At 45.8% G+C, this 19428-nt stretch overlaps 1 protein-coding gene across 2 annotated transcripts in view; it reads left to right on the forward strand.

Moving 5' to 3' along the window:
- The first annotated feature begins 14737 nt into the window (after positions 1-14737).
- The window catches only part of jade3 (jade family PHD finger 3), a 72324-nt gene continuing 67633 nt past the window's right edge, over positions 14738-19428 (forward strand). For both annotated transcript variants that reach the window (XM_072477263.1, XM_072477264.1), the window contains exon 1: positions 14738-14920. The gene's annotated coding sequence lies outside the window, so the exon portion shown is untranslated. The remainder of the gene's footprint in view (positions 14921-19428) is intronic.

A 19428-nucleotide genomic window follows, 5' to 3' on the forward strand; every position in this document is an offset into this window, starting at 1 on the left:
CCACATGGACAGTGACCCAGAGCCGGGATTGAACCTGGGACATCGGCGCCGTGAGGCAGCAATGCTGACCACTGTGCCACCGTACTGCCCGGTCAAACATGTCATTGGTTAAAACTACAACTGAACAGTGAGAAGTGGCCAAAAATAATTTGGCTTAATGCAGGACCAATATATATTCCCAAGGGGCAAGTGCTCTATGTACTAAATAAATTAAGCATAGCATACAACTTAAAAGAGCATGTAAAAGTGCAAGGACTAAGATAGATATCAAATGGCAACCGGGTTGCAAAAAGGAATTTGATGGAATGCTTGTGGGATATCAAGATTAACTGCTTTTATAGTTGGAAAATGAGTGTGATATGGGGCTTACAAAAACATGCAAGTAATATTGCAAATTAAAATAAGGAACTGCAGACTTGTTTAATCTATTTCTGTACTTTTGTCAGTTTACATAGACGAAGAGGATGATATATTTGACGCTCTGGGCAAACTGATAATGAATCAAGGATAATGAATTAAGGGTAATGAATCAAGGAGGAAACTGGAGCACCCGGAGTAAAGCCATGCAGACGCGGGAAGAATGTGCAAACTCCACACAAACAGTGACCCGAGGTCACAATCGAACCCGGGTCCCTGGCACTGTGAGGCAGAGTGCTAGCCACCGTGCCACCCTTTTGTACCAGTCTGCCATGAGGGACCTTGTCAAAGCCTTTACTGAAGTCCATGTAGACAACATCCACTGCCCCTCCTTCATCAATCATCAACGCTTCCTCAAAAAACTTGATCAAGTTGTGAGACATGACCTCCCCTTCACAAAACCATGCTGCCTATTGCTAATAAGTCCATTTGCATCCAAATGTGAGTAAAGCCTGTCCCTAAGAATCTTTTCCAATAATTTCCCGACCATTGATGTAAGGCTCACTGGCCTATAATTTTCTGGATTGTCCCTGCTATCCTTCTTAAACAAAGGAACTACAATGTCCTCTGGGACCACACCTGTAGCCAATGAGGATACAAAGATTCCTGTCAAGGCCCCAGCAATTTTCTCCCTTGCCTCCCTCAGTATTCTGGTGTAGATCCCATCAAGCCCTGGGGACTTATCTACCGTAATGCTTTTTAAGACTCCCAACACCCCCTCCTTTTTGATATCGACATGACCCAGAATATCTACACATCCTTTCCTCAACTTGTCAACAACTAAGTCCTTCTCTTTGATGATACTGATGCAAAGCATTCATTTAGTACCTCGCCCATTTCCTCTGGCGCTACGCATAGATTCCCTCCTCTGTCCCTGAGTGAGCCAACCCTTTCCGTCTACTCCCTTGCACTTTACATACATATAAAATGCCTTGGGATTCTCCTTAATCCTGTTTGCCAAGGACTTTTCATGATCCCGAGAGAGAGAGACACACACACACACACACACGTACACCCCAGGAGGCACAGGCCCGGTTGGGGGGATTGGGGATCGCCCCTGTGCTGAGGAGCAAGGATCTCAGCACCTGCAGTCCAACATATCTGGGTCACAAGGGCAGCACGGTAGCATAGTGGATAGCACTGTGGCTTCACAACTCCAGGGTCCCAGGTTCGATTCCTGGCTTGCGTCACTGTCTGTGTGGAGGCTGCACGATCTCCCCGTGTCTGCGTGGGTTTCCTCCGGGAGCTCCGGTTTCCTCCTACATGTCCTGAAAGAGGTGCTGTTAGGTGAATTGGACATTCTTAATTCTCCCTCTGTGCACCTGAACTGGTGCCGGAATGTGACGACTGGGGGCTTTTCACAGTAAGTTTATTGCAGTGTTAATGTAAGCCTACATGTGGCACATGACCCCAGTACACGTATTGTTCCTGGCAGGGGTCTGGGGTCCACTGTCTAGGGCCCCTGCTGTGGCCAGGGGTGTGTGAACGGGGTGGAGACCCCCAGCACAACCCGCTCATTGGGTGGCACCTTGAGAAAAGGCAGGGAATGTAAGGATGAGGTAGGCAATTATTTGAAAGGGTATTGGAAAGAAAAGTTAGATAATTGGGCTGAAGGACCTGTTTTCATGCTGTAAACCTCCATGACTTTATAGGAGGATTGGTTTAGACTGCTTCAAATCAAAATGGGCACAGGCTCAAATTAGCTGAATGTCCTCCCTCTGTGATATATATTTATGATCTCATAAACTAATCTGTCCGATCCGGATGTGATGGGTTGAATAGTGTCCTTCTGCCCCTTAGATCTTTCTCTGCTAATGTTAATGTCTATGTGTGCAGGTATTCATTATGCTTGGAGTCTTTTAGCCTTCAGTATTCTGCTTCCATCCTGGATACATTTTTTCAATGTTGGAATTATGTCCAAAACGAGTGTTCCGGTTGTGTTCAAAGGGGGGATATTGGATAAGACAGGAAATTATGAGTCAAATAGTCTTTTCTGAGCTGTGGTTAATGGTTTGGTATCCATAATAAGGGAAATACAATGGGTGTACATATGAATTTTCAGAATGTGGTTTGCCTGGTTATCGTCTCTTCAATCTCCTCCCCAATTCGAAGATTTCTAGTCATCTGGTTACTTCCCTTGGTAATTTAAAAAATATCTACTTTTTTTTTTTTTAGTTTTTTTCACCCCAGGTTTCATCTTTTTATTTGTTCTTCTCTGACTGCATTCACCTTTTTATCATATGGACAGCACTTTCTATGTTTAGAATGTAACACTATGATTTTCCAGAATTTATCCTGTTCAACTGAGTATACCATTTCTTCCTCTCCAGTTCTCTGCCAGGGACAGGACCAACCCACTGTGCCATGATCTCCACCACATGTAGGACAAGGAGGAAGGCCCCGACTCCACCCACGCCAGAACGGAGTTCAAACCCCTCACTGTTGGAACCAATCTTTTTAAAAATTTATTCTTTCCTGTACTCACAAGGCTGGCATTTGTTGCCTGTCCCTAATTGCTCTTGAATAGAGCGTCTTGTCAGAGGACAGTTAAGATCCAACCCCATTACTATGGATCTGGGCTCACATGTCGGCCAGACCAGGTAAGGAGGGCAGATTGATGCAGACATGATGTGCTGTAAGGTTCCTTTTTGTGCTGTAACTTTTCTGTGATTCCATTTCCTTCCCTAAAGGACATTAGTGAATCAGATGGGGTTTCACAACAATCGATGGTAGTTTCATGGTCACCCTCACTGAGACTAGCTTTATATTCCAGATTTATTAATTGAATTTTAATTCCACCAGCTGCCATGGTGGGATTTGAACCTGTGTCCCAGGTACATGAGCCTGGATTTTTAGTCCAGTGACAATATCACTACACTCAATCTGATGCACACCTGCCATCTGGACAACTGAGCCAATTCCACCCCCCCCCCCCTCCCCCCTCCCCCAGACCGCCTTGTATACCATCTGCAGTATGTATTTGTATGTATTCGTAACTCAGTACTTGATATCACAATCGCTTGGTCCATAATTACTCGATCAGATTCCTACTTTAAAGGTTATCAATTTAGCTTTTATTTTGTAATCTGATTTGCCACTCAAACCATTTTAATTTCCACATCTGGAAGTCTATTTGCATTATTTCTGGAGCATCTTCGCATCATTAGATAGGTCATAAAGCAAAATTTGTACATGTCTGAACACTCAACATTTGTGACTAGTTTAGTGTTGTGAAATCCCACATGACCATCAATTCTTGGCCCTTTGGGATCGCGTTAGCTGACAGATACTTGTTGATGTCAGCCAGTCACCGCCTTTTTTCATGCATGATATATTCAGTAACAGAAGAGGAATTACCTGCTGGAAGTAATTTTGAGAACAAACAAAATAGAAGGAAAGGTTGAAATTTGTTGAAGTCTAAATGCAGAAGGTTGAGGTGGGTAGGGCACTAACAGGTGGACTGTGAGTGGGGAGAATGTGTGCAGAGTGGGCATGGTGATGGAGTGATAAGGGGTGAGCTGCAGTGGGTCTGATACCACAGGTTAGACGCCGCAATTTAAAAAGGTGATTTTTTTTTCAATGTACAGTTGACTATCTTTTATAAATTTAAACAAAGCGCAGTTGTTCAAATCTTATTTAAAGTTAGTAGCAGTCAGACTGCAGATGGCAGTCACATCCTGCAGAGAATTAGCTTTCTGGTAGAATGCATTTGGCTGTTTTGCGGCTGAACAGTTAGAAATGGCATGTCAGAGGTGGCTGTAGAATGTGGATGATCAAAACATAGATTTTGTGGATCTGATGTTACAAATTAGGAGCAGGAGTAGGCCATTCAGCCCCCCCGGGCCTATTCTGCCATTTGATAAGATCATGGCTGATCTGACTGTGGCCTCAACTCCACATTCTGCCCACCCTGATGAAGTTTGACTCGCTTGTTAGTCAAGAATCTATCTACCCCTGCTTTAAAAATATTAATTGACCCTGCCTCTACCACTCTCTGAAGAAGAGGGTTCCAAAGATTCAATGACCCTCTCAGAGGAAATATTGTTTTATTTAAATACATTTCGAGTACCCAATTATTTTATTTTTTTCCAATTAAGGGGCAATTTAGCGTGGCCAATCCACCTAACCTGCACATCTTTGGGTTGTGGGGGTGAAACCCACGCAGACACGGGGAGAATGTGCAAACTCCACACGGACAGTGACCCAGGCCGGGATTCGAACCCCGGTCCTCAGTGCCGTAGGCAGCAATGCTAACCACTGAGCCGCCCTCTCTCAGAGGAAATATTTCTCATCTCCAGCTGAAATGGGAGACACCATATTTTTAAACTGTGTCTCCTCATTCTAGTCTCTCCAACAAAAGGAAACATCCTATGAATATACAAAGATATGAATTAGGGGCAGAAGGAGGTGCAGGCCACTCTGCCCCTCGAGTCTATTCTACCATTCAATAAGATCATGGTTGATCTGACTGTAACAGTAGCTGCAAATCCACCCCCCCCCACCCCCCACCGATAACCTTTTACCCCCCATGCTTATCAAGAATCTTTCTAACTCTGCCTTAAAAATACTCAAAGAAATTGCTTCCAATGCCTTTTGAGGAAGAGTTCCAAAGACTTACAACCCTTTGAGAGAAAAAACATCTCATCTCAGTCTTAAATGAGTGACCCCTTATTTTTGAAGTGTCCTCTAGTTCCAGATTCTCCCACAAAAGGAAACATTTTTCCCAAATCTACCCTGTCAAGACCATTTGGGATCTTTTTGTTTCAATCAAGTTGCCTCTCTCTTCCAAACTTCAGCATTTACAAGCCTAGCCTGCCCAGCATTTTAGGTAAACCCACTCATTCTAGGTATTAGTCTAATAAGCCTCCTCTGAATTGCTTCCAAAGCATTCACATCCTTCCTCAAATAAGGAGACCAATACTGTCCAAAGTACTCCAGATGTGGTCTCACCAATGCCCTGCATAACTGAAGCGTAATCTCTCTACTTTTGTATTCAATTCTTTTCTCAATAAATGCTAACATCTATTAGCTTTCCCAATTACTTGCCTTTTGTGATTCATGCACTAGGACACCGAAGGGCCAAATGGCCTACCCTTTACTTTGATTTTCTATGGAACTTTCGCCGAATCTAGAAAAGTTTTGAAACTTAAAACCAACGCATCAACAATGTCACTAGTCACTTCTTTTCAGAGCCTAGGCTGATGATCCTTTCTGCATCCACCGTGTCAAGTCCCCTCAGGATCTTCTATGTTTCAATAAGATAATCATAGATTATCATAGAATTTACAGTGCAGAAGGAGGCCATTCGGCCCAGCGAGTCTGCACCGTTTCTTGGAAAGAGCACCCTACCCAAGGTCAACACCTCCACCCTACCCCCATAACCCAGTCACCCCACCCAACACTAAGGGCAATTTTGGACACTAAGGGCAATTTATCATGGCCAATCAACCTAACCTGCACATCTTTGGACTGTGGGAGGAAACCGGAGCAAACCACGCACACACGGGGAGGATGTGCAGACTCCGCACAGACAGTGACCCAAGCCGGAATCGAACCTGGGACCCTGGAGCTGTGAAGCAATTGTGCTATCCACAATGCTACCGTGCTGCCCAACCTCTCAATATTCTAACCTTTAATGGATATAGGACCAGCCTGTCCATTGTCTTCGTAAGATAAGTCGCCCAACACAGGTGGAGTTCTCTTAACTGCTTCCACTTCATTTATATCCGTTAGGACAGTGTTTTTCAAACATTCTTTTCCGGGACCCACTTTTACTAACCAGCCAACCTTTGGGATCCACGGCGACCGACCATCACGACCCATGCCAGCCGATCTTCGTAACCCGTGCCAGCCGACCTTCACAATGCACCATTTTCGTCTACCTTTAGCGTGACAGATGAGCCTGCTTGGTCCTCACAATCTCACTCCAACCAGATTCACAGGAGGAGAGGGCATTGTGCATATCATGTGAAGAGTTCAGCCGGTTCCTTTGTTTATTTTCATCTTTGAGAGGACAGAAAATCCAACCTCGTACATGTAGGTCATTGTGAAAGGCAAAAGCAACAAAATGGTTGTTTTACTCAGCACTAGATAGTCCTCGGAGACGCTAATCCAGAATGCTGACAGCCTCATGAATTTGTAGCGTGTTTTTAATGTGCTGTCACAGGTGAGGCACAGCGGTTCAGTCTCTTCACTTGAAGTCAGCTGTGAGTTTATAATTGACTCTGGGGTTTCAAACTTAAAAGGATTTTTTACCCGCCTCTTCTCTTTCAAAATCTGAAACTTCTCCTCTGAAACGCAGTGACAAAAAACGATCTGCACAGCCCATGTGACTGAATAAAGCTTGCCAGTCTACTGGCAGCTCCCTTACAGACACTGTTTTATTTTATGTGTTGCAGCAGTGTGGGGAACATATAGTAACTATGAGTTTGTTAACGCCCTTGCTAAACTTTAGGAAAGCATCTATTTCTTCACAGTGCCGAAAGAACAAAGAAAATTATAGCACAGGAACAGGCCCTTCGGCCCTCCCAGCCTGCGCCGATCCAGATCTTTTATCTAAACCTGTAAAGAACAAAGAAAATTACATGTAAAGAACAAAGAAAGTAATCATCATCCTTCCCTTGCAATGTGAGGTTGAGTTTGTTTAGAATTGAAAAAAGTCTGCAAGGTAAGACATAGTTACCATCCAATTCTCATTTGCCATTACTTCCCTGTATATAACACATGGGCTTTGCATCCTGATTTGTATTGGCACAATTAACAAAACCATACCTCAGGAAATCATCTTTATTCTGCTTTGTTCCCGATTTCAGTCTCTTCTTAATGGGTTGTTCACCAGAAGCCCTGGAAATCTGTACACAGCTCACATAGCGCTGCTTTGTCCTGCTGTGGATTCTCCTGAGCAACTCTCTCCCACTGATTCAGTTGAGAGACCCTGGTCTGTGTCTCTGGCCCTTTCTTCCTTATTATAAAGCAATCCATCTTCAGTTCTTCACAGTCCTGTTGCTTGCCTGATGGCAATTACAAAATGGAGGAATCTCTCCTTTGTGATTTCACACCCAAAGCCAGATGGACAGGGCGCGCGTGACTTCAGTCGCTTTAGGGGTGGGTTTAGCACAGGGCTAAATCGCTGGCTTTGAAAGCAGACCAAGGCAGGCCAGCAGCACAGTTCAATTCCCGTACCAGCCTCCCCGAACAGGCGCCGGATTGTGGCGACTAGGGGCTTTTCACAGTAACTTCATTTGGAGCCTACTTGTGACCAGAAGCGATTTTCATTTCATTTCATTTTCAGTATACTTGCCACGTGCGTGACCTGTGCTCAGCCGCTGCTTCTGGTGGAAGACTCCATTGTTGCTAATTTTGCCTTAGTTCAATTGCTCTGTTTTATTACCTTTGCTCTTGAGTCGCCAGGTATCTTTATGATACAGCCACGTGGTTCAAGTCCGAGTAATGATCAATAATCCAATACACCGATTAGTAAGGTTTAAATCAAAGCACATTTATTATACACAGTAATCGCTACTCATGCACAAATTCTACGTCTAAGCTACTTCTACAACTAACAGGCCTATACTTAACTTGGAACTGGCCCACCAGGTCAGCAAAACAAATGGGCTTTCGTTCAGATTCTGAGCCTGCGGGTTTCAAAGTTGGTACAGATTGGTAGCTAGGAGCGCCTATCTCGTAGCGAGCGTTGAATTAAACTTACGAGTTCGATCTTCACTGCTCCGGTCAAGGTCAATGTTGGTTCGTTGTTGCTGGGTGACCCGGGCAGGACGAAGAGCGCAAAGAGGTGGAGAGGAAAAGAGAGCGATTTGAACTTGGGGCTCAATTCTTATAGTCCACAGGGGCTTCCCACCTTTCGGGACGGACCCTGTACCTGGTCCCAAGTGATTGGACTTTGTCCCAATCGCTTGGTTCGATTTTCTCCAATGCTGGAGCGGTTCCCTGATCGATGGGCGGTCTTGAGGTGCTTGTTCACCTCCTTTTGTGTAGGCTTCTGCTGGCGCCAAAGAGTCTGGTTTTGCTTTGTGAATCTAAATGTTGCTTATTGTTCCTGGGGATTGCTCATTGGTATGCAGATGGCTGTTGTTTTGTTATGCTGATGGTTGCTGGTATCGATATTGCCTGGCCTTTCCAGAGGTAAATACACAGCCAACCTGCAGCTGCTGGTTTTTGGCTTGTTGGCTGACTTTCCCATCAGCCTTTGCCGTTCGCCATTTTGAATCGGGAGTTGGCCATTTTAAGTGGCTACACCATCGATCGTATTTAAAGGTCAGTCGGCATTCTCAATTTAAAAGTCGGTCGCAGCTGGCAATCTTGAAAGCTGGTCACAGCCGTTGTGCGTCTGATCACTCTGCGACCCTCCAGATACCTGCCCACGACCCACCCCTGGGTCGCAACCCACAGTTTGAAAAACTCTGCTTTAGGACACTTATCTCACTTTACTTTCGAAAATTGATTATGAAACAATTAAAAACTGTTAAGCAGACCAGGATTTTGCAAATTATCCTTGTGTAATTGGGAAGGAGGGAAGTAGGGTGTTTGGGGAATTTGTTCACTTTTCAAAAGCATCACATTTCTCCCAGTGAGATTGGATTAGCAGTTGCTTCACCAACACAGATTTTGCACATATCCTGCAGCCTGTGATGCTTGTCTGCATCACAGTGACTATTGTCTCTTCAGACAAACAAATTTTCCCCTGCAGGTGTTGTAACTTCAAATCTCAGATGATGTGTGTCTGGATTGGAAGGCTAATTGTTGTGTATTCATGTTTGTTCCTAGTTGGAACAAGGGCACTTTAAGAGTCCGACCATGTTACATATTGATGATGTCATCGGCTGTTTGCATGGGCAAACGGGCAGTCAATCCGAACAGTCTGTATAGACGTTTCCAATAAAGCTTTGTTGTTTGTATCTTCGTGGTCTGCAAGCCTATCCTTGAAAATTACCACACTAATAGGTAAAGTTTTCATTTACTGCCTAAATAATTTTGTAATCGTGAAGTAACTTCTTTGAAAAATATTGATTCTTGGGTTGTGGGTGACACTGGCAAGGTCAGCATCTATTACACGTCCTACTTTCTCCCAAAAAGGTATTAGTGAGCCTTTTCTTGAATTGCTGCAGTTCATATGGTCATGGTATATGCACTATGTTGTTAGATATAAGAGTTCTGAAATTCTGACTTGGTAATTATGATGGGAAGGTAACACTTGTCCAAATTGGGAAGGTCTATTATTTTCAAGGGAGTTTGAAGGTATCCCCCATTTGAAGTGCATGCTTTATAGTGCGTTTTATTTTTAAATTAGGGAAGTTCCCCAAATAATGCAACCCCCATTTTAATTTTAGTGTGTATACTGTGCATGCTCAGTCTTTTTCTAAAAAACAAACCGCACCTTGCTGCTTCCTCCCCGACCCTCCTGTTCACCGCTTTCCCCTGACCCTCCCGCTTGCCATTCCTATCCCAACACTTGGTGCTTCCCTCTCCTCAGCTCTTGCTGCGGGCGAGGAAGCAAGAGGCGCTGCGAGTGAAACCAGCATGCAGGAGGGATGAGAGGAAAGTAGCGAGTGGTGGGTTGGGGGAGGGAAGCGGCGAGTGGGAGAGACGGCAAGCAGGAAGCAGTAAAAGAAGGTTGAGTAGAAATAATTAGTAAGATACAAAGAACAAAGAAGAAAAGTACAGCACAGGAACAGGCCCTTCGGCCCTCCAAGCCCGTGCCGATCATGCTGCCCAACTAAACTACAATCTTCTACACTTCCTGGGTCCGTATCCCTCTATTCCCATCCTATTCATGTATTTGTCAAGATGCCCCTTAAATGTCACTATCGTCCCTGCTTCCACCACCTCCCCCAGCAGCGAGTTCCAGGCACCCTTGCCTCGTACATCTACTCTAAACCTTGCTGCTCGCACCTTAAACCTATGCCCCCTAGTAATTGACCCCTCTACCCTGGAGAAAAGCCCTTGACTATCCACTCTGTCTAAGCCCCTCATAAACTTGTAGACCTCTATCAGGTCGCCCCTCAACCTCTGTCATTCCAGTGAGAACAAACCGAGTTTATTCAACCGCTCCTCATAGCTAATGCCCTCCATACCAGACAACATCCTGGTAAATCTCTTCTGCACCCTCTCTAAAGCCTCCACATCCTTCTGGTAGTGTGGTGACCAGAATTGAACACTATACTCCAAGTGTGGCCTAACTAAGGTTCTATACAGCTGCAACATGACTTGCCAATTCTTATACTCAATGCCCCGGCCAATGAAGGCAAGCATCCCGTATGCCTTCTTGACTACCTTCTCCACCTGTGTTGCTCCTTTCAGTGACCTGTGGACTGTACACCTAGATCTCTCTGACTTTCAATACTCTTGAGGGTTCTACCATTCACTGTATATTCCCTACCTGCATTAGACCTTCCAGAGCTAAATCGCTGGCTTTGAAAGCAAACCAAGGCAGGCCCGGAGCACGGTTCAATTCCCGTACCAGCCTCCCTGAACAGGCGCTGGAATGTAGCGATTAGGGGCTTTTCACAGTAACTCCATTTGAAGCCTACTTGTGACAATAAGCGATTTTCATTTCAAAATGCATTACCTCACATTTGTCTGGATTAAACTCCATCTGCCATCTCTCCGCCCAAGTCTCCAAACAATCTAAATCCTGCTGTATCCTCTGACAGTCCTCATCGCTATCCGCAATTCGACCAATCTTTGTGTCGTCTGCAAACTTACTAATCAGACCAGTTACATTTTCCTCCAAATCATTTATATATACTACAAAGAGCAAAGGTCCCAGCACTGATCCCTGTGGAACACCACTGGTCACAGCCCTCCAATTAGAAAAGCATCCTTCCATTGCTACTCTCTGCCTTCTATGGCCTAGCCAGTTCTGTATCCACCTTGCCAGCTCACCCCTGATCCCATGTGACTTCACCTTTTGTACTAGTCTACCGTGAGGGACCTTGTCAAAGGCCTTACTGAAGTCCATATAGATAACATCCACTGCCCTACCTGCATCAATCATCTTTGTGACCTCTTCGAAAAACTCTATCAAGTTAGTGAGACACGACCACCCCTTCACAAAACCACGCTGCCTCTCACTAATACGTCCATTTGCTTCCAAATGGGAGTAGATCCTGTCTTGAAGAATTCTCTCCAGTAATTTCCCTACCACTGACGTAAGGCTCACCGGCCTGCAGTTCCCTGGATTATCCTTGCTACCCTTCTTAAACAAAGGAACAACATTGGCTATTCTCCAGTCCTCTAGGGCATCACCTGAAGACAGTGAAGATCCAAAGATTTCTGTCATGGCCTCAGCAATTTGCTCTCTAGCCTCCTTCAGTATTCTGGGGTAGATCCCATCAGGCCCTGGGGACTTATCTACCTTAATATTTTTCAAGACGCCCAACACCTCGTCTTTTTGGATCTCAATGTGACCCGGGCTATCTACACACCCTTCTCCAGACTCAACATCCACTAATTCCTTCTCTTTGGTGAATACTGATGCAAAGTATTCATTTAGTACCTCGCCCATTTCCTCTGGCTCCACACATAGATCCCCTTGCCTATCCTTCAGTGGGCCAGCCCTTTCCCTGGCTACCCTCTTGCTTTTTATGTACGTGTAAAAAGCCATGGGATTTTCCTTAACCCTATTTGCCAATGACTTTTCGTGACCCCCTTCTAGCCCTCCTGACTCCTTGCTTAGGTTCCTTCCTACTTTCCTTATATTCCACACAGGCTTCGTCTGTTCCCAGCCTTTTAGCCCTGACAAATGCCTCCTTTTTCTTTTTGACGAGGCCTACAATATCTCTCGTTATCCAAGGTTCCCGAAAATTGCCGTATTTATCCTTCTTCCTCACAGGAACATGCCACTCCTGAATTCCTTTCAGCTGACACTTGAAAGCATCCCACATGCCAGATGTTGATTTACCCTCAAACATCCACCCCCAATCTAGGTTCTTCAGTTCCTGCCTAATATTGTTATAATTAACCTTCCCCCAATTTAGCACAATCACCCTAGGACCACTCTTATCCATGTCCACCAGCACTTTAAAACTTACTGAATTGTGGTCACTGTTCCCGAAATGCTCCCCTACTGAAACTTCTACCACCTGGCCGGGCTCATTCCCCAATACCAGGTCCAGTACAGCCCCTTCCCTAGTTGGACTGTCTACATATTGTTTTAAGAAGCCCTCCTGGATGCTCCTTACAAACTCTGCCCCGTCTAAGCCCCTGGCACTAAGTGAGTCCCAGTCAATATTGGGAAGTTGGAAGTCTCCCATCACAACAACCCTGTTGTTTTTACTCTTTTCCAAAATCTGTCTACCTATCTGCTCCTCTATCTCCCGCTAGCTGTTGGGAGGCCTGTAGTACACCCCCAACATTGTGACTGCACCCTTCTTATTCCTGATCTCTACCCATATAGCCTCACTGCCCTCTGACGTGTCCTCCCGTAGTACAGCTGTGATATTCTCCTTAACCAGTAGTGCATCTCCGCCACTCCTTTTACATCCCCCTCTATCCCGCCTGAAACATCGAAATCCTGGAACCTTTAGCTGCCAATCCTGCCCTTCCCTCAATCAGGTCTCTGTAATAGCAACAACATCATAGTTCCAAGTACTAATGCATGCTCCAAGTTCATCTGTCTTACCCGTAATACTTCTTGCATTAAAACATATGCACTTCAGGTCACCAGACCCGCTGTGTTCTGCAACTTCTCCCTGTCTGCTCTGCCTCAGAGCCATACTGGCCCTATTCCCTAGTTCTCCCTCAATGCTCTCATCTTCTGACCCATTGCTCCGGTGCCCACCCCCCTGCCATACTAGTTTAAACCCTCCCGTGTGACACTAGCAAACCCCATGGCCAGGATATTTATGCCTCTCCCGTTTAGATGCAACCTGTCCTTCTTATACAGGTCACACCTGCCCCGGAAGAGCTCCCAGTGGTCCAGATAACAGAAACCCTCCCTCCTATACCAGCCGTTTAGCCACATGTTTAGCTGCTCTATCTTCCTATTTCTAGCCTCACTGGCACGTGGCACAGGGAGTAATCCCGAGATTACAACCCTAGAGGTCCTGTCTTTTAACTTTCTGCCTAGATCCCTGAACTCCTGCTGCAGGACCTCATGCCCCTTCCTGCCTATATCATTAGTACCAATATTTACAATGACCTCTGCCTGTTTGCCCTCCCCCTTCAGGATGCCCGCTACCCGTTCAGAGACATCCTAGACCCTGGCACCAGGGAGGCAACATACCATCCTGGAGTCTGTTTCACATCCACAGAAGCTCCTGTCTGTGCCCCTGACTATAGAGTCCCCGATGACTATTGCTCTTCTGCGCTTTGGCCCTCCCTTCTGAATATCAGAGCCAGCCGTGTGCCACTGCTCTGGCTGCTACAAAGAGTTCTTAAGTTATAAAGAGTTAGTGAGAGGATTTTTTGGCCAGTTAGGTTCAAGGCAGCCAAAAAGCTTTTTGTGTAAAATTAGAAGTATTGATGGGCGGCATGGTAGCGCAGTGGTTGGACTGCTGCCTCACGGCGGCGATAACCTGGGTTTGATCCCGGCTCTGGGTCACTGTCCGTGTGGAGTTTGCACATTTTCTCCATGTCACCCCCACAAGCCCGAAGATGTGCAGGGTAGGTAGACTGGCCACGCCCCTTAATTGGAAAAAAAAGTAGACGTAACGCACTCTTATTACATGTGTTCTTATGAGAAAATGATTTTTGTTTAGCACTTTGTTTAGGTTGCCATTTTTAGGAACAGATTATAAGTACTAAACAGGGAAAAGTTGCAATCCCGTCGTAACTGAGCGCACAATCGACAATGGCGGAGTGAAGGAAATTGGAGATGCGCGAGAGGCTAAAACTGGAAGGGAGCAGTGATCTCAGGTGGTTGCAGGGCTGGAGGAGGTCACAGGGAATGAAAGGGTGCGAGGCCAGGGGGGTAATGATTGAAAACGAGGGACAATCATTTAACAACTGGGGCATTGCGGGGGGGGGGGGGGGGGGTGATACAAGTTGCTGGGTTTGGAAGGTGCTGCCGAAGGAGGCTCTGGGGGTTATATGGGGGAGGGGTGGGGGCAGACTCGATGGGCCGAATGCCTACTTCTGCATTGTCGGGATTGTCCGAGGGAACAGAGAAAGAATCAGAACCAGCAAATAAAAAAGAGCTTGCAGCAACAACAACAAAAAAAACAAAGCCCTATCTGCCTTTCTGTGAAGGGAAGTCCTTCAGAGGGTTGAGTGCCAATTTTCCTCTCTGCGTTGTTGGTCCGAGTGGCGGTTGGCCGCCCCCACAATGCTTCGCGGCACGGTGCCTGGCCTGACGCATGCTCAGTGGCTTCTGTCAACAGGAGGCTGTGTGAGAGAGAGAGAAAAGCAGCGACGTCGCCCAGCCGCAAAATAGGAGACCCGCAACCTCCCCTCACCTTCCAACCGAAAGTCGAGGGGAGGCCCTTTGATGGAGCGGCGGATCACCTCGTCCGGAGGCCTGCTTGGCCCCGAGCCGGAGCGGTCGGTGAGTGCGGGGCGGGGGGGCCTGGGCTTTGACCCCTTTTCTTTCCCTTTGTGCATGTTATTGGGGCGGGGGTGGGGGCAGGTCTCGTAATCGAGGCCGCGGCGGAGCCATCGGCCTTCTCCCCTCCTGCTGCCGTTACCGCTGTTAAGAATGCAGTGTGGTAGGCCGTCCATCTCCTTTTTTAAGGAAAACATTATTCCTTTTAAAATCTATATACTGAAAGGAACGATTCAAAGTTGTGCATGTGTATTTATGATATTTGAAGGGCGAGTGGCCACACGACGGCGGTGTCGGCTGGATGGGTTCCCTTCTCGCTCTCTTCCCCCTCAGCATTTTGCTGTTGTGGATGGAGGACTACTTCACATTGAGCTTTGGCGCCAAGGCCGGCGGCCGGCCTGGCTGGCTGCTTCCAGCTACTCCCCACCGTGCAATCTATCAGCCCCATTCACTCTGCACATTGGACAACTTTTCAGTAGCGGTCCCGAGTTTGTTTTTGTTTGCATTGCATTCTTAAAAGAAAACACCCCATTGTGTGATTTACTGGGTATGCCCAGTTCGAAGTTTAACTTGCAATTTGTCAGATGTTTAAATACCGCTGCGCTCCTGTGTAACATTTCCTCAATTTTCCTTAACGGTAGGCCTTAAAATGATGGAAGTAATAAATTGTGGCTTTAAAAAAAAATCAAGCCACAATTTTACGTTGAAAGAAAGTTTTTAAATACTTTCCTGATCTACTCTGAAAGAAAGCATGCCTGGATAACCCAAAGAGCTTTACATCTAATGAAGTACTTAAATATAGTCACATTTATAAATTAAAAAACAGGCCAGTGTCTGTTTTAGGAATGTTGGGTGGGCATTGATATCGGCCAACTTGCTCTGAATGACATTCATGCAGCGGTAAGGCCAGGATTTATTGCCCATCTTTAATTGCCCTGGAGAAGGTGGCAGCAAGTTGCTATTTGAACAGCCGTACTTTGTGTGTTGAACGTACCCCTGCAGTTAGGTATGACGTTCCAGTGTTTGACTCAGCGCTGATGAAGGAATGACCGTATACTGTATTTCCAAGTTAGGGTGGTGTGTGAATTGGAGAGAAACATATATGTTAGCATTATCCATGTATTTGCTGCCCTGTTCTTTTGGTTTGGAAAGTGCTGGGTGTGGTGGAACTCTGGGGAGTTGCTGCAGTGCATCTTGTAGATGGTGCACACTGCAGCAATGTCCTGGTGTGAGGGACTGTGGCCAGTCAGTTAGGTTGCTTCGACCTGGATGTTGCCGAACTTGTATTGTTGAGTTATACAGTGGTGAGTATTCTATTATGCTCCAGACTTGTGCCTTGCGTATGGTGGAAATCATAGAATCCATACAGTACAGAAGGAGGTAATTGGCCCGTCAAGACTGCATCGATCCTCCGAAAGAGCACCCTACCCAGGTCCTCCCCCATCCCATATCCCCATAACCTAACCTGTACATAAATAGGTCAATTTAACTTAGCCAATCCATCTAAACTGCACATAAAAATCTTTATTAGTGTCACAAGTAGGCTTACATTAACACTGCAATGAAGTTACTGTGAAAATCTCCTAGTCGCTACACTACAGCGCCTGTTAGTGTACACCGAGGGAGAATTCAGAATGTACAAATCACCTAACAGTATGTCTTTCGGGACTTGTGGGAAGAAACTGGACCATCTGGAGGATATCTACACAGACATGGGAAGAATCTGCAAACTCTCTTCTCTTTCCCCCCCCCCCCCCCCCCCCCACACACACAGTCACCCAAGGCCAGGATCAATGGTGCTGTGAGGATACAGTACTAACCACTGTACTGCCCTTAAGCTTTGAGGAAATCAGAAGGTTAGCCACTTACCTGTTCCTGTAGCCACAGTATTTAAGTTTCTGGTCAATGGCAGTCATTGCCTGGCACTTGTGAGGCGCAAATGCTACTTGCCATTTATCTGCCCTAATTGTTGTGCAGGTTTTGCTGCATGTGGTCACAGACTGCTTCAGTATCCAAGGAGTTCCGAATGGAACTGAACCTTAAGATGGAGAGGGGGTGGTGGCACGGTACCACAGTGGTTAGCACTGTTCCTGCACAGCGCTAGATATCCAGGTTTGATTCCCGGCTTGGGTCACTCTCTGTGACGAGTCTGCACGTTTTCCCGTGTCTTTGTGGGTTTCCTCTGGGCTCTCCGGTTTCCTCCCCACAAGCCCTGAAAGAGGTGCTTGTTAGGTGAATTGGACTTCCTGAATTCTCCTTTTGTGTACCCGAACAGGCACAGAGTGTGGTGACTAGGGGATTTTCACAGTAACTTCATTGCAGTTTTAATGTAAGCCTACTTATGACAGGGGAATTGGACATTCTGAATTCTCCCTCTTGTGTACCCGAACAGGCGCCTGTGGCGACTAGAGGTTTTTCACAGTAATGTAATTGCAATGTAAGCCTACTTGTGACAATAAAGATTATTATTATTACTAATGAAGATTATTAATGAGGTAGCTGAAGGTAATTGTCCTGGAATTGGGATGGTGGACCTCCAAAAATCATAACCATCTTTCTTTGCTGGGTACAACGCTGTCTGATGGAGACTTTTCCACCTGATTCCCATTGACTTCCATTTTGATAGGCTCCTTGGTGCCACAGTCCTGACGCAAGAACTATCTAACAATGTGGAAAATCTACAAAGGTGAGGACAAATCCAATCTGTCCAATTACTGCCGAATCAGTTTATTCATCAGCAAAATGATGGAAGGTGTAATTGACAAAAGGTACTTGCACTACAAGTGGGAGGTAGTGATGCAGAAGTATTGTCGCTGGACTAGTAATCCAGAGACCCAGGGTAATGATGTCTAGGGACCAGGGTTCAAATCCCACCATGGCAGATGGTAACGTTTGAATTCAATTTTTTAAAAATCCGGAATTAAAAGTCGATTGTCGTAAAAACCCACCTGGTTCACTAATGACCTTTAGGGAAGGAAATCTGATATTCTTACCTCGTCTGGCCAAAATGTGGCTCCAGATCCACAGTAATGTGGTTCACTGATGTATGCTCTCGGGAATGTGCAATAATGCCCACATCCCATGAACAAATATTTTAAAAAAACTGCTCACTGACAGCCAGTTTGGGTTCACAATTGCAGACCTCATTACAGCCTTGGTCTAGCATGGACAAAAGAGGTTCAGAGGCAAGATGAGACTGACTACCTTTAAGGCAGTATTTGACTAAGTGTGGCACCAAGGAGCCCTAGAAAAATGGAATGTAGCCGGTCCTGACACTCTTTGCTGTATCTGGTGCATTAAAATATTACGCGATATCGCATGAAATTAATCAAATTGGCTGAATACTGGCAGCTGTGCTGGTGGGGACTGCAGGAAGAGGGTGCGATGGATCTTCTCAGCACTTCTGCTGAAAGTTAGTTGCAAACACTCTGGCCTTGTCTTTTGTACTCTAGTGCTAGGCTCAGCCACCTTAGAGCATGGGAACGTTCGTTTTCCTCCCTCCTTCCATTCGGTCAGTTCTCCCTTACCGTTACAGGTGGACATATTACAGCTGGATTGAGCAGAATGCAGAGCTTTGATGTCATCATTTGGTTGTGGGATTACTTGCTCTGTTTGAAGCATGCTGCCGTTTAGTATGCTTATGGTCTTAAATTTTACTTTCACCAGATTGGTACCTAATTTTTGGGTATGGCTGCTGATGTTTGATGCAATCACCTCTTCACTTGTTGAACATGGGTTGGTCTCCCTGCTTGATGGTAATTGCAGAGCGAGGATCATTCCAGGCCCATGGTGTTATTGTTTGCAGGGGAATACAACTTTACTACTGTGACTTGACAGTGCCTGTGGATACCCAGTTTTGAGCTTCGAGTTCTGTTTTGAATCTCTCCCAATAAGCAATGGTAGTGCCATACGATGCGAAGAATGATACCGTCATTGTAGAACTGAAATTCTGTCTTCACAATGTGTAGTTGTCACTCCTACCAGTACTGTCGTGGACAGATGCATCTATGATTGGTAAATTGGTGAGGATGAGTGTCCAGCAGGTTTTTCTCCATGTGCTGGTTCGCAAGCTAAAGGTACAGTCTGGTAGTTATGACCTTCACGGTTTAGCAGTAGTGCTACGGATTACCTTTTCGTCATGGGGATTGAAGTCCTCCATCTAGAACATACTCTGTCCCCTTGCTGCCCTCAGTGCTTCTTCCAAGTGGTGCTCAGAATGGGGTTATACTGATTCATCTAGTGTTTGACCTAGTACTTTGGGTCAATATTCAGGATTCCCATGGCCACACTTGCCTAATATCCTTGTGTTTCTGGGGACTTCCCTGTTGGTAGAATAAACATGCCCATGAATTGTGTTGGAAGAGTCCAGGATGTTGGCTGAAAGGTATGATTTGATATCATGCTGTGGTTTGGTTAGTCCGTGGGACAGCTCTCCCAATTTTGTCCCCAGATGTTAGTGAGGAATATTTTGCAGAGTTGACTGGGCTTTGTGTGCCCTCATGTCCAAAAAT

Source organism: Scyliorhinus torazame, chromosome 15 (assembly GCF_047496885.1).
Source record: "Scyliorhinus torazame isolate Kashiwa2021f chromosome 15, sScyTor2.1, whole genome shotgun sequence".
NCBI lineage: Eukaryota > Metazoa > Chordata > Chondrichthyes > Carcharhiniformes > Scyliorhinidae > Scyliorhinus > Scyliorhinus torazame.